A 16,043-nucleotide genomic window follows, 5' to 3' on the forward strand; every position below is an offset into this window, starting at 1 on the left:
AGAAGGTCATGAAACCTCTTTTGGCACTGCAGCCAGGTTCTGCTGTACATTGATATGGCACTGACCTCCTGTGCCACTTGCAGCCACACAGCTTTGGCCTGCTGGGGAGGTTTTTTCCTCCCAGAAGAAGGAAACAGCACCTCCTTCTGAGCTCCGGCTCCCTCCACCAGAGCTTGGAGGGAGCCCTCATCAAAGCGGGGTGCGCACTTGGGCCTTGAGCTTGACATCTGTGCCCCACTAATCCCTCAGAAGTCTCAGCATCAAAGTAGTTAGGCAGAAAATGAACCAAGGCTGCTTGCAGGCCTTAAATGCAGCTGCATAAATGACGTCATCAGAGCCGAGTTTAAGGGCCAAAAGACTCATTGGGCCAAGGGTTCCCACACGCTGGAAATCAAGTGCCCAATTAGGGCAAAATCGTTCAATTGTCCCGCCTCACATTGGAGGCAGGGGCGGGACCCGCCGACCACCTGACCCGCCCCCCAGCCCGCCCCCAATGACAAAATCCAGCCCTATACCTCTATTCATGAAGCCTAGGATCCCAGAAGCCTTTTTAACTGCTTTCTCAACCTGCCCTGCCACCTTCAAAGATTTGTGCACACATACCGCCAGGTCTCTCTGTTCATGCACCCTCTTCAGGATTGTACCATTTAATTTATATTTCCTCTTTTCATTCTTTCTACCAAAATGTATCACTTCGCACTTTTCTGCGTTAAATTTCATCTGCCACGTGTCCGCCCATTTCACCAGCCTGTCTATGTCTTCCTGAAGTCTATCACTATCCTCCTCACTTTTCACTATACTTCCAAGTTTTATGTCATCTGCAAATTTTGAAATTGTGCCCTGTACACCCAAGTCCAAGTCATTAATACATATCAAGAAAAGCAGTGGTCCTAGAACCGACCCCTGGGGAACACCACTGTATACCTTCCTCCAGTCCAAAAATCAACCGCTCACCACTACTCTCTGTTTCCTGTCACTTAGCCAATTTCATATCCATGCTGCCACTGTCCCTTTTGCTTCAACTTTGCTGGCAAGCCTATTATGTGGCACTTTGTCGAATCCCTTTTGGAAATCCATGTACACCACGTCAACTGCATTAACCTCATCAACCCTCTCTGTTACCTTAACAAAGAACTCAACCAAGTTGGTTAAACTCAATTTGACTTTAACAAATCCGTGCTGGCTTTCCTTAATTAATCCACACTTGTCCAAGTGACTGTTAATTTTGTCCCTGACTACTGTTTCTAAATGCATCCCCGCTGCCGAGGTCAAACTGACTGGAGTGTAGTTGCTGGGTTTTTCTCATACTCGTATTGAAATCTCCTCATGACCTTGCCCCTCCCTATTGCTATAATGCCCTCCATTCCTACAAACCCTTCAGAAGTCTCTGTTCCTCTGACTCTGGCCTCCTCTCCCTATGCCTCACCACTGGCAGCCGTGCCCTCAGGTGTTTAGACCCTACATTCTGGAATTCCCTCCACCTCCCTCTCCTCCTTTCTGTTCCTTTTTAAAACCCATCTCCTTAAGCAAACTTTTGCTCACCCCTCCCAATATCACAGCATTGCCATCACTTAAAGTTAACAAGTCACCCGGTCCAAATGGGATGCATCCTAGGCTGCTGAGGGAAGCAAGGGTGGAGATAGCGGAATCTCTGACCACAATCTTTCAACCCTCCTTGGATATAGGAGTGGTGCCAGAGGGGAGAGGGATAAATCTGGTAAGTACAGGCCAGTCAGTCTAATGTCAGTAGTGGGGAGACTACTAGAGACCAGTATCAAGGACAAAATTAATTCTCATTTGGAGATGCATAGGTTAATAAAGTATAGCCAGCATGGATTTGTTAAAAATAACAACAGAAAACACTGGAAAAACTCAGCAGGCCAGGGCAGCATCCGTGGAGAGGGAAACAGAGTTAACGTTTCAGGTCAATGACCTTTCGTCAGAACTGGAAAAAAGCAGTCCTGCTTTTTTCCAGTTCTGACGAAAGGTCTTCGACCTGAAACGTTAACTCTGTTTCTCTCTCCACAGATGCTGCCCTGGCCTGCTGAGTTTTTCCAGTGTTTTCTGGTTGTTATTTTGGATTTCCAGCATCCGCAGTATTTTGCTATTGGATTTGTTAAAGGCAGACCGTGGCTGACTAACCTGATTGAGTTCTTTGATGAAGTAACAGAGTGGGTCAATGAAGGTAGTGCGGTAGATGTTGTACATAGAGTCATGTCATAGAGTTGTCATTATATCACAGAAGGAGACCATTTGGCCCATTGAGTCCATGCCGGCTCTCTGTAGAGCAATCCAGTCAGTCCCATTCCCCCGCTCTATCCCCGTAGCCCTGCAAGTTTATTTCCCTCAAGTGCCTATCCAGTCTCCCCTTGAAAACATTGATCGTCTCCGCTTCCACCGCCCTCATCGGCAGCGAGTTCCAGGTCATCACCACTCGCTGCATAAAAAAGTTCTTCCTCACATCCCCCCCTGTATCTCTTGCCCAAAACCTTAATCTGTGACCCCTAGTCCTTGTACCATCAGCTAATCACAGAAACCCCACAGTGCAGATAGAGGCCATTTCGGCCCATCGAGCCTGCACCGACACATATCCCACCCGATCCCCGTAACCCCTACACCAACACATATCCCACCCTATCCCCATAACCCCACGTATTTAATCCCCCTAACACTAAGGGTCAATTTATCATAGCCAATCAACCTAACCCGCACATCTTTGGACTGTGGGAGGAAACCGGAGCACCCAGAGGAAACACACGCAAACACGGGGAGAATGTGCAAACTCCACACAGACAGTCGACCGAGGCCGGATTCGAACCCGGGTCCCTGGCGCTGTGAGGCAACAGTGCTAACCACTATGCCACCGTGCTGCCTTTCTCAGTGTAGCTTATCCAAACCCGTCATAATCTTGTACACCTCTATTAAATCTCCCCCCAACCTCTTTTGCTCCAAGGAGAACAACCCCAGCTTCTCCAACCTAACCTTGTAGCTAAAATCCCTCAGTCCCGGAACCATTCTGGTAAATCTCCTCTGCACCCTCTCAAGGACCTTCACATCCTTCCTAAAGTGTGGTGACCAGAACTGGATGCAATACTCTAGTTGTGGCCTAATCAGAGCTTCAGCATAGCTTCCCTGCATTTTCTATTTATGAAGCCCAAGATCCCATTTGCTTTGCTAACTAATCTCTCAATATGTCCTGCCACCTTCAAAGATCTATGTACATGAACCCCCAGGACTTTCAAAAGGTATTTGATGAAGTACCACATAACAGACTTATTCAGAAATAGAAGCACATGGGATTAAAGGGACGCTGGTAACTTGGGTAAGTAATTGGCTAAGGGACAAGAGGCAGAGAGTAGTGGTGAATGGATGTTTCCCTGACTGGAGAGAAGTATGCAGTCGGGTCCCTCAGGGGTCGGTATTGGGATCATTGCTTTTCTTGTTTTATATATAAGTGACCTGGACTTGGGTATAGGGAGTACATGTTTTGAAGTTTGCAGATGATACAAAACTTGGTAATGTAGTAAATAGTGAGCAGGATAGTAGCAGACTTCAGAAGGACATAGACAGACCGGTGAAATGGGCAGACACATGGCAGATGCAATTTAATGCGGCTAAGTATGAAGTGATGCACTTTGGGAGAAACAACATGGAGAGGCAGTATAATCGAAATGGTCCTATTTTGAGAGGTGCAAGAGCAGAGGGACCTGGGAGTTCATATTTACAAATCTTTGCAGGTGGCAGGGCAAGTTGATAAGGTGGTTAAGAAAGCATGTGGGGTATCTGGCTTTGTAAATAGGGGCATTGAATACAAAACGAGGAAGTAATGCTCAACCTTTACACATCACTGGTTAGGTCTCAGCTGGAGTATTGTGTACAATTCTGGGCACCACACTTTAGGAAGGATGTTACGGCCTTGGAGAGGGTACAGAGGAAGTTTACCAGGGATGAGGGAGTTTAGTTGTGTGACGAGATTGCAGAAGGTGGGATTGTTCTCCTTAGAGCAGGGAAGGTTAAGGGGCGACCTAATAGAGGTGTTCAAAATTATAAAGTGTTTTGATAGAGCGAGTAGAGAGAAACTGTTTCCTCCAGCAAGTGGGTTGGTAACCAGAGGTCACAGATTTTAAATAATTGGCAACAGAACTAGCGGGGAAATGGGGAGACATTTTTTCACAGAGGGGGTTGTTAAGATCTGGAACGCACAACCTGAAAGGATGGTGGAATCAGATTCCACAGGAGCTTCCCAAAGGCAATTGGAAATGTACTTGAAGAGGACTAATTTGCAGCGTTGTGAGAAAAAGCTGGGGTGTGGGATTAAATTGGTCAGCTCTATCCAAGACCCGGCACAGGCAGGATGGGCTGAATCGTCCTTTTCTGTGAGTTTATGATTCTGTGATTCTATCTCCTTTGACTCAGTGCCCATTTTTATCTATGCGGCTGTAAAGAACCTTGGGATGTTTTCTACATTAAGGATGCTACATAAATCCAAGTTGTTGATATTATATAATACTTTCACACCTTGGGATTTTTGAACGTATTTTTCCTCACAAAATAGATTTTGATATTGAGTTATGTTGATGGGTTGTGTTTTAAAGCAAAGCGGATTTGCACAAGTTTAAATGAAAAGACACAGGCTGCAGGAAACCAGATGAGCCACTTTGGAAGATGCCATAATGCATTGCCTATTTCAAACTGATACGATGAGAATCTGTTATCTCATCTCATGTTCATTAGCCAGGAATGTTAAACAATTCGGCCTAGAAATTCAGTAGGCTTAGCGCCCCATTTGGGGCGCTGGAGGGCCTAGCGCCGGAGTTATGGCCAGTTGGCAAATTCAGTGGGGCCCTTCCGTCGGCGTTACACCGGTTGCGCTGCGCCGGCACCGATGACGTCATCGGTGTGCGCAGCGTCCCGGTTGCCGTGGTGACGGGCCCCAGCGCCGAAATTGAGTTGCGGCCGCCTCGCCCGTGGCAGCCGCAACTAAGACTTTGGCAACCGAGTCTTGCAGGAGTTAGCGCCGGCGCATTAAGGTCGCGCGGCGGCCGGCCGCTTTCCCGCCGGCCGCCTGCCCGCACCTCCCTCCCCGGACTCCTCCACCCCCCCCCCCCGCGGAACAGATGCGTCTGGCCTGCAAGCCCGGCACTTGTCCGAGGTGCCGGGCTCATTTTTCTGAACATTTGAACGGCCAGCGGGCGGGTGCAGGCAGCTCCTCCTTAACTGAAGGAGGAGGCCTGCACTTCCCCAGCCTGCCGCACCACATCGGGTGCCGCAGCGCCGGAATTGCGCCGCAATGCGGCACTCAGCACCCATTTCGAGGCGCTGACACCCTCTAGTAGCGCCGGCAGCCGTTTGGGCGCGGCGCTACTGAATTTTTGGCGCACGCAGGGGGACTTAGCGCCGGCGCTAAATTTCCGGCGCTAAAGCCCTGGCGAACCCACAACCGAATTTCTAGGCCTTCATCTTCTTTCCACCATCTACAAGACACAAGTCAGGAGTGTGATGGAATACTCTCCACTTGCCTGGATGAGTGCAGCTCCAACAACACTCAAGAAGCTCAACACCATCCAGGACAAAGCAGCCCGCTTGATTGGCACCCCATCCACCATCTTAAACATTCACTCCCTCCACCACCAGCGTACCGTGGCTGCAGTGTGTACCATCTACAAGACGCACTGCAGCAACTCGCCAAGGCTTCTTTGACGGTACCTCCCAAACCTGTGACCTCTTCCACCTAGAAGGACAAGGGCAGCAGGCGCATGGGAACACCACCACCTCCAAGTTCCCCTCCAAGTCACACACCATCCTGACTTGGAAATATATCGCCGTTCCTTCATCGTCACTGGGCCAAAATCCTGGAAATCCCTCCCTAACAGCACTGCGGGAGCACCTTCACCACACGGACTGCAGCGGTTCAAGAAGGCGGCTCACCACCACCTTCTCAAGGGCAACTAGGGATGGGCAATAAATGCTGGCCTTGCCAGCGACGCCCACATCCCATAAACTAATTTTAAAAAGCACTTCACAGTTGGGCGTCAGACCCAAAGAGGAGTACAAAAGCAAAATACTGCGGATGCTGGAAATCTGAAATAAAAACAGAAAATGCTGAAAATGCTCAGCAGGTCAGGCAGCATCTGTGGAGAGTGAAACAGAGTTCATGTTTCAGGTCGATGACCTTTCGTTCTGACAGATGCTGCCTGACCTGCTGAGTATTTCCAACATTTTCTGTTTTAATTCCAAGGAGGAGGACGATGGAAGAGGAGCTGGCTAAAGGAACAGGCAAAGAAGCAAGTTTTAAGGAAACTATTGAACATGGGGATAGATATAACAGAGGAACTTAATTGAGAATTCCACAGTGTGCAGCCAAGAGGGTTAAAGGCTCTGCCACTAATGGTCGAGTGGAGAGAGGCGGGAACTCACAGTAGACCAGAGTTAGAAGAGTGGAGGGTGTAGGCAAGAAAATGGGGTTGGAGGAGGTTCCAGAGGTTGAGTGGAGCAAAGTCATGCAGGGATTTGTAAATTAAGATTTTAAAGTCAATGTACTGAGGGACGGGGAGCTAATGGAGTTCAGTGCAGACAGGAGTAAACAGGACATAGTCCGGAATAGGATGAAAGTGACAGAGCTCTGAATTAATTGAAATTCATGTAGGGCATTGGAAACTTGGAGTCAACACTGGCATGGATGAGAGTTTCAGTGATGGGGGCGGCGGTCAGGTACGGAGGGAGTCAATAATACTTCAGAGGTGGAAGTAGACATTCTTTGTGAGGTTGAAAACTCAGCTCAGGGTTGAGAAGGCTGCATACTGTCGGGTTAAGCCTGAGAAAATGACCAAGATGGTTGATGGAGTCAGAGGCTAAGATGTTTCTGGAAGGGACCAACCAGTCTTGTCAGTTTTGAGCTGCAGAACATTCTAGGTCATCCACAAGTTCCATAACTTGATGTCGGTTAGGCAGTTGGACAGCACAGTGACATCGTGGAGTTGAGGGTAGTGCTGGGTATCGTTGGTGGAAACTGACCCATGCTTACAGACCCCATCCTCATCTTCCCATAAGGTGCAGGCCAGCTGACATTTACAGCGGTTCACAAAAAGTTGTTTTAATAACCAGTTTTTGGTTTCTTTTGGGATTTTGTGCATAAATGACTTGAATTTTACAGTATTTTTTCAAATATTGTTTGAAATAATACTCAGTCTGCATTATCAAGAGGAATGAGGAGGCAATAGACCCGACGCAGGGATTTCTTTGCCCTAGTCTTGTGGTTGCTAGCATTGTGTAAATCATTGAGACAACTTTTGACAGTAGTTACTTGCCATCTCACTAATATTGTCAACCATGAACGTAAAGGTATGAGCTTGTTATAGAAAACTTAACTTGACAGTGTCGATTTCTAGAAGTTTTTAGTTGAACTGTATCATTTTAAATTATTTGACTATTCCAATCCTCTCCTGGCCAGTCTGCCATCTTCCACCCACCATAAACCAGAGGTCATCCAAAACTCTGCTGCCCGTGTCCTAACTCGCACCAAGTCCCATTCACCCATCACCGCTGTGCTCGCTGAGCTACATTGGCTCCCGGCCTGGCAATGCCTCAATTTTAAAATTCTCATCCTTGTTTTCAAATCCCTCCATGACCTCGCCCCTCCCTAGCTCTGTAATCTCCTCCAGGCCTACAACCCTCTGAGAACTCAGTGCTCCTCCAATTGTGGCCTCTCGTCCATCCCCCACTTCCTTCGCCCCACCATTGCCGACTGTGCCTTTAGTCACCGAGGCCCTAAGCTCTGTAATTCCCTCCCTAAACCTCTCCGCCTCTCTCTCCTGCTTTAAGATGCTGCTTCAAACCATCTCTTTAATCAAGATTTTGGTCACCTGTCCTAATGACTCCTTCTTTGGCTGGGTGTTAATTTTTTTGTCCAATTACGCTCCTGTGGAGCAACTTGGGGTGTTTTGCTGCGTTAAAGGCGTTATATAAATGCAAGTTATTGCTGTTTAAAAGTTGGAGATTGCCTGGGACAATGTTAAACTGCAATAACTCGAGGTATTTAAGCTGAAGCACAATTCACCTTAATTGAAAGGTATTGGAAAGGAGAAAAGGTTTTAAAGATTGTTGTAAGATGATTTGGGAGGAGAGTGGTGGGAAGTTGTGGAAGGGAGGTTAGTGGGAAGCTAAAGTCCAGCGAAGGTATGGGACAGTATACAAGTAAGTGCCGATGTTTCTGACTAATTTGAGATGCTGTCCTGTTACACTGATGTACTTCATTAAATCTGGGGTATCGAGTGATAAAAGGAACACTGCACATATTTAAAATGGACAAACTGACTCCGGTTTGTCTGCCCCAGTCCGACAGCTGTTGCTTTCTCAGTGTTTACTTCGGACAGTGGTTGGGTGGGGTGGGGGAGGGGAGCGGGTTAATGCTCCTCCGAGATCTCACTCGAAATCGGGCAGAATCGCAGCGGAGAATGTGTGAAAATGTGCCATAAGACACAGCACAATTGTGTAAAGGGAAATGACCCTCTCAGATATTCTTCTGGCGAACAGTGGGCTCCACTTTGAATGCTGACCTCCTGTTAACCCAGAATGTGCCTGTGCCCAAGGCGCATTTACACGAGCAAAGTTAAGACGCAGCACATTGTTGGCGAGATCATGGGAAATAGCGCATGTGGTCATACGCATCTCGGTACCTTATTAAAATGAAGCCCTTGTCGGAGTTCCTTAAGGCCCAGCCAAAGGACATAGATTTATGATAATTTGCCAAAGATCCAGGGTAAGATGAGGAGAATGTTTTTTATGCAGGGAGTTGTTGTGATCTGGAACGCTCTGCCTGACAGGGCGGTGGAAGCAGATTCAATAGCAACTTGCGAAAGGGAATTGGATAAATACTTGAATAGGAAAAATGTGCAGGGCTATGTGGAAAGGGCAGGGGATTGGGATTAATTGGAGAGCTCTTTCAGAGAGCTGGCGCAGACACAATGGACCGAATGGCCTCCTTCTGTGCTGTTTGATTCTATGGTGGTTGTGCGGGGCTCAGAATGGGTGAACATCCAGAGATATGGATCTGCATCTAATTTTTCCGCTCCTCACCCCGGTACCATCAGCAATGGCAAGTGGACAATTTCCTGTAATCACCCACCTCGAATGTAGGTGCAGCTACAAAGGGTAGCCCTTGTCACTTCTCGAGATCCTTGAGGTGCGCGAAGAGTTAAATAGTAGGCAACCCACGTGGCACTGCATTTCTGCTAGTGGCTGAAGTGCATGTCTCTTTATACAATGAGGGGAATGGAAAAGGATACAATGAAATCTCCAGCTTGACCCAGAAACTGACCTCAGTGTGTTTATCCAGCCTCCACTGTAGTGTGCTGTGGAAAAAGCCATTGGGCAGGATTTTCATTGGGCCGTGGAGGCGGGATTGGAGGCGCGTGGGGGGTTAAAATCCCAAAATCAGGGGGCACGAACCCATCCCGCCCCCAACCCGCCTCCATGCCAGTTTCAAAGGAGGCGGGTACCCAACCCGCACTGGGACCCGCCTCCCCGAGGCGGGAAGGGGTTTAGTGCCAATTAACTGCCTGTTAACAGGTAGTTAACAGGCAGTTTTTAGCCTAATCCCTATTTTCATTGTTGAAATGTGGATCCCCGACGGCTGCAAACCATGCCAAGTTAGCGAGGCGAGCCGTCGGGCTGAAGGGCTAGGAGGGTTCAAGATGTCCAGTGTTCAGGTGTGTGATGGGTGCATGAGTGCAGAGGTAAGTGTGTTAGGTGTGTTTAAAGTGTTTAAAGAAGTTGTACTTACATTTACATACCTTTACAGCCTTCCTTCCTTCCTTCAGGTCTCAGGAGTTCCTCATCTCACCGGCACAGAAAGCAGAATGGCCGCGATCTGTCAAAAGTTCCAGCATTCAGCTTTCTGTTCCGGGGAGATCTCTAAATCATCCTGACAGGAAGGAATTAACTTAGAGTACAGATTGTCTGTGTTTGACAGCTTCAAACAGCTGTCGATCGCTGATATTTCATCTGTCAAAAGCTCTTGTCAGTTGAAATATCAATCTGTGACGTCACCTGTTGCTGGGTGGCCCTTAATTGGCCTGCTGAGTCCGCTGGGCGGGCTCAACAAGGTCAATCAAGTCAAAATCGCGTGGGTTGGCTAGAACTCGATGGAGGCGGGACTACAACCCCGAAAGTTGTAGTCCCGCCTCCTACCCAACTCCTCAATGAAAATCCAGCCCATTGTGCGGGATAACATAGAATCATTTGTCTGCCCCAAGCACGTTTTGTTTAAAGAGCTGCAGTGTGGTGATTAAGAAAGTTAGACTGGGTGGGAATGGGATTAGTCTATCATCTCACGTAATGGGGAGCTTAAATACTTAACGGATCAGCCACACTGACTCTATGAAGTACCATAAAGCATAACGAACAAGCATGGTCCTAATGGCTTCTAATCCCTCAACCTGCGCCAATAAAAAAACAGATTATCTGGTTATTATCTATACGTGCATGGGACCTTGCTGTGCACAAATTAGCGGCCGCATTTCCTACATTTCAACAGTGATTACACTTCAAAAGTACTTACAATGAATCAAAAGAAATTATAATGGGGATTAAGGAAATGGCAGAGAAATTAAACAAATACTTTGGGGCCGATTTTCCTGGAGCCGTCAGGCGGGGTTTCAGGCGTGTGGGGGGGGGGAAATCACAAAAATAGGAGGTCAAGACCCCCCCCCGCCTAATTCCCTGCCCCGTCCGACTTTCACCCCGGCGTTTCAATCCGACCTGGTCGTCGGGAGCCTAATCACCAATAATTGGTATCAAAAATGCCATTTTAAGGGGCCCTTGCTATTTCCAGCCTTTTCCCACATTAAACACGCCTGGTGGGAACCCCGCTGATGAAACCTGGCGTGAACAATATCGCCTTGCTTACTATCAGCTGCAGGTCAATCAGGAATGAAGAGATTTAATCAGACAGCATTTGTAGGTTGCAGGACCTTGTTGTTTCAGGCTTGGGGCAACTTTTTCCAGGCTTAGGCACAGCTGTGGAAGGTTGGAGCCTCACACACTTCTCCAGTGTGAGCTCCTGGGAAGCACCTCTCGGCACCCTCACTCAGCGCTTCCTCAACGGAGGCATCTACCAGAAGTATGGGAGGCCTTTTTTCCCTTCCCTTCATGCCATTAGAGGATCTCCAGCAGCAGAGGCGTCAGCAGCAGAACCAGGAACAGCAGCATCAGCAGCAGGAGCGCCAGGCTGCTGCTCACTCACCTGAAGCTGCACAGGCCAGAAGGAGCCAGCGCTTGGATGTGGCTTGAGAGCACCTTGCTGTGCATCAGGGGGCCATGGGGACCTGTATCTGCACTGGCAGTCCTACTCAGAAGGACTTCCATGAAGGTCTGGTTTCTCTGTTCAATAGATGCCCATCGCTCCTCAAGAGATGTCATTCTATTATGAGCACTCACCATGTTTTCCATACCCTGGCGACTTATCTCCTCCATGGAGGGTGCCAACCTTTCCATGGTGATGCGTTCATGCGCCAATGACTACGCAAAGGCTCAGCTCATCTTCGCTATGGACTCCTCCATTCATTCCACACTCGCAGCAACCCTGGAGACAAAACCTGCCAGAGACTCCTGCGTCTGTGCATGGAGATCCATCACCTCTTCTCTTGTGGATGGACCTACAGGCAGCGGGTCGACATGCAGCTGAGCTGAGCTGGCAGAGTCCTGCGCCCTCCGACGAGGACACTCCACTGATGTCCCTGCCTCCACAATCTGCTGATGCTCACTTGTGAGCTGTGAAGCACCAGGTGACAACACTACTCTATGTCCCGAAGGTCCCCCCGAGCTGTGAGTGTCTGCACTGGTGCTGGGTGCGCTTACTTCTGCTGACGCTGCGCCCTCAGAGATTGGAGCTTCCTCTGAGGAGTCTGGCTGCACAGCCTCTTCCTCCTCCACAGTGGGGACGGGGGCTCTGGATGGTACTGTGGGGGAGTAAAGGAAGGAGTTAGAGATGTAATGCCAACGTTCTTCTGGTGACTCCCAGCGAGTTGACATCTGCTGACACCTGCATCCATGCAGCCTTGGTCTCAGTGGGAGGCCTCTTCCTCCCTGACCTAGGGAAGAGGACCTCCCTGTGGGCCCTAACCCCATCCAATGATGCCTGCAGTGAAGCCTCGTCGAATTTGGAGGCAGCTCTGGGTCTGGCACTGGCCACCGCTGCTGCAGGCTCCTCTGCCATCCTGTATGGATCGTTTGGAAGCCTTCAGAGGATGCAGTGCTTACTGTGGACCTTGAAAGCACCACGAATGATGACATCATACTGTGGGGCTTTCTGACTGGAAATAGTCAGTTAGCAAGGGTTCCCACATGCTGGAAATGAATTGGCCAATTGAAGGAAAATTGCATCGATGTGGCAGACCCAGTTAGATTCGTGTGGGAACCTCGACATTCGGGGAACCTGACAATTCCCCACACCTGCGGGAAAATCGACCCCTTTGTGTCTGTCTTCCCATAAAACAAAGCTTCCCGGAAATAGTGGAGAACCAAGGGTTTAGCGAGAATGAGGAACTGAAAGAAATTAGTATTAGTAAAAAAATAGTACTGGAGAAATTAATGGGACTGAAAGCCGATAAATCCCCTGGACCTGATGGCCTCCATCCTAGAGTTTTGAAAGAGGTAGCTATAGAGATAGTGGATGCATTGGTTGTCATCTTCCAAAATTCCATAGATTCTAGAATGGTTCCCGGGGAATGGAAGGTAGCAAATGTAACCCCACTATTTAAGAAAGGAGGGAGAGAGAAACGGGGAACTACAGACCAGTTGGCCTGACATCAGTAGTGGGGAAAATGCTAGAATCTATTATTAAGGAGGTGGTAACAGGGCACTTAGAAAATAATAATAGGATTGGGCAGAGTCAACACGGATTTATGAAAGGCAAATCATGTTTGACGAATCTGTTAGAGTTTTTTGAGGTTGTAACTAGCAGAATAGATAAAGGGGAACCAGTGGGTGTGGTGTATTTGGATTTTCAGAAGGCATTCAATAAGGTGCCACACAAGAGATTATTAAACAAAATTAGGGCTCTTGGGATTGGGGGTAATATATTAGCATGGATTGAGGATTGGTTAACGGACAGAAAACAGAAAGTAGGAATAAACAAGTCATTTTTGGGTTGGCAGGCTGTAACTAGTGGGGTACCGCAAGGATCAGTGCTTGGCCCTCAGCTATTCACAATCTACATCAATGATTTGGATGAGGGGACCAAGTGTAATATATCCAAGTTTGCTGATGATACAAAGCTGGGTGGGAATGTAAGTTGTGAGGGGGATGCAAAGAGGCTTCAAGGGGATATAGACAGGCTAAGTGAGTGGGCAAGAACATGGCAAATGGAATATAATGTGGAGAAATGTGAAGTTATCCACTTTGGTAGGAAAAATAGAAAAGCAGAGTATTTTTTAAGTGGTGAGAGATTGGGAAATGTTGGTGTTCAGAGGGACCTGGGTGCCCTTGTACACGAATCACTGAAGTTAACATGAAGGTACAGCAAGCCATTAGGAAAGCAAATGGTATGTTGGCCTTTATTGCAAGAGGATTTGAGTATAAGAGTAAAGACGTCTTACTGCAATTATATAGGGCCCTGGTGAGACCACACCTGGAGTATTGTGTACAGTTTTGATCTCCTTACCTCAGGAAGGATATACTTGCCTTAGAGGGAGTGCAACAAAGATTCACCAGACTGATTCCTGGGATGGGGGGATTGCCCTATGAGGAGAGATTGAGTAGACTAGGCCTATATTCACTAGAGTTTAGAAGAATGAAAGGTGATCTCATTGAAACATATAAAATTCTTACAGGGCTTGACAGGGTAGATGCAGGGAGGATGTTTCCCCTGGCTGGGGAGTCTAGAGCCAGGGGTCACAGTCTCAGAATAAGGGGTCGGCCATTTAGGACTGAGATGAGGAGGGCTGTGGAGGCTCAGTCGTTGAGTATATTCAAGACAAAGATCGATAGATTTTTGGATATTAAGGGAATCGAGGAATATGGGGATCGGGTGGGAAAGTGGAGTTGAGGTTGAAGATCAGCCATGATCTTATTGAATGGCGGAGCAGGCTCGAGGGGCCGAATGGCCGACTCCTGCTCCTATTTCTTATGTTCTTATGTTCATTGACTGTAAAACCTTTTGGGATATTGTGAGGTTTTGAAAGGCACTGTAGAAATTAAATTCTTTTTTGTCTGTTTATAAACAAGGAGAAAAAGATTTACTGAAGACTTCAAGTAGATAGTTCCATTTTAAAAGCAAGGGCGTGAAATTCCTTATTTTCGCATGTAAATGGGGGTTTCTGCTGCACTTCCAGTGGAGCGGGAGTACTTTGTGACATTCTAAGGTCATGAAAGGCGCTATATAAATGCAAGTTATTTCTTTCATCTTTAGTGGGTAAATACACTGGGGTTAGCCCATTCCTGATGACTGTTCAATAACTCCTGCTGGATGTTCAGACTGTGAAGCCCTCCAAGGCCAAATAGACTTCTGACACTTACCGTCGACATGCAAAACGTTAACTTGAACTAAGTACCAAAGTGCAGTCAATGGCAGTGGAAGCATCAGTGAGGAGTCAGTGCCTTCAGGCTCTACAGCACAGCAGCCATTGGTTAACTCATTGAGCCATTGCACAGAGAGAGTGATGGAGCAGCTTGGGATGTTTTATTGCATTAAAGGTGGTATAGAAGTACAGGCTGCTTTTGTGGATACCCAGTTACAGTACTTGGATAGGAATGGTTACCTCGGAAAGATAGACAATGGCAGATATCTGGGATGGCTACATGGAGAATAATGGACATCTGAAATGGAGTTACTTGTGAGATTGAGATATTTGGGATTATAAGAAGATTTGGGAATATAAATAGATTAAAAATTATAGATGGATTCAGGGTTATAGAGGCATTTAGGATTACAGAGGCATTTTGGGATTACATAGAGGTTTGAGATTACAGTGTCAGCTGTGGCTCAGTCGGTAGCACACTTGCCTCTGAGTCGGAAGGTTGTGGGTTCAAATCTCACTCCAGGGGACTTGAAGCACATAAAGCTAGGCTGACACTCCAGTGCAGTGCTGAGGGAGTGCAGCCCTGTCAGAGGTGCCGTCTTTCAGATGAGACGTTAAAACCGAGGCCCCGTCTGCTCTCTCAGGTGGATGTAAAATATCCCATGGCACTATTTCAAAGAAGAGCAGGGGAGTTATTCCCAGTGTCCTGGGGCCAATATTTATCCCTCAACCAACATAACAAAAACAGATTATCTGGTCATTATCACATTGCTATTTGTGGGAGCTTGCTGTGTGCAAATTGGCTGCTGCGTTTTCCACATTACAACAGTGACTACACTCCAAAAAAATGTACTTCATTGGCTGTAAAGCGCTTTGAGACATCCAGTGGTTGTGAAAGGCGCTATCGAAATGCAAGTCTTTCTTTCATTTTACAGAGGGATTTGGAACTAGTGGTTTTTGAGACAGAGATACATGGGACCTGGGATTTTTCCAGACACTGACTGTGTTTAGTGACAGTACCAGGAAACCGGGAGACTGGCGAATGAGGCACACCAGCAGACTGCTTTGGACACGTAGCACTCCAGTCAAAGGTCCTCCAGTACAGGAAATGCATCATGTGATTGTGTTCAATTTCCCTTCAGGTTACATTAAATAAAGCGTAGGAAATGACATCATAGTGAGGCGTCTGAGCATGTGATATCGAGCATGTTGTGATTGGTTAATTGACAACTAAAGTGTCAGAACAATGTATAAGTTCGCCACACAGTACAAACACTTTAGTTTTGATTTATTAGTTGCAGCTTCTTTATTTGTTTTATTCTGTATGAGATCTATTTCTGACTACACAGTTTAATGTCAGTTGTGGGGAAGTGACTAGAATTTGTCATTAGGGATAGCGTGGCTGAGCACTTTAATAAAATGAGCTGATCAGAGAGAGCCAACATGGCTTTGTTGAGGGTAATTCATTTCTGACTAATCTAGTTGAATTTTTTGAGAAGGTCACTAATAAGGTGGATAAGGGATTTT

The sequence above is a fragment of the Somniosus microcephalus genome, chromosome 22 (assembly GCF_052327205.1).
Source record: "Somniosus microcephalus isolate GS21.2 chromosome 22, FLI_Smic_1.0, whole genome shotgun sequence".
NCBI classification, from domain to species: Eukaryota; Metazoa; Chordata; class Chondrichthyes; order Squaliformes; family Somniosidae; genus Somniosus; species Somniosus microcephalus.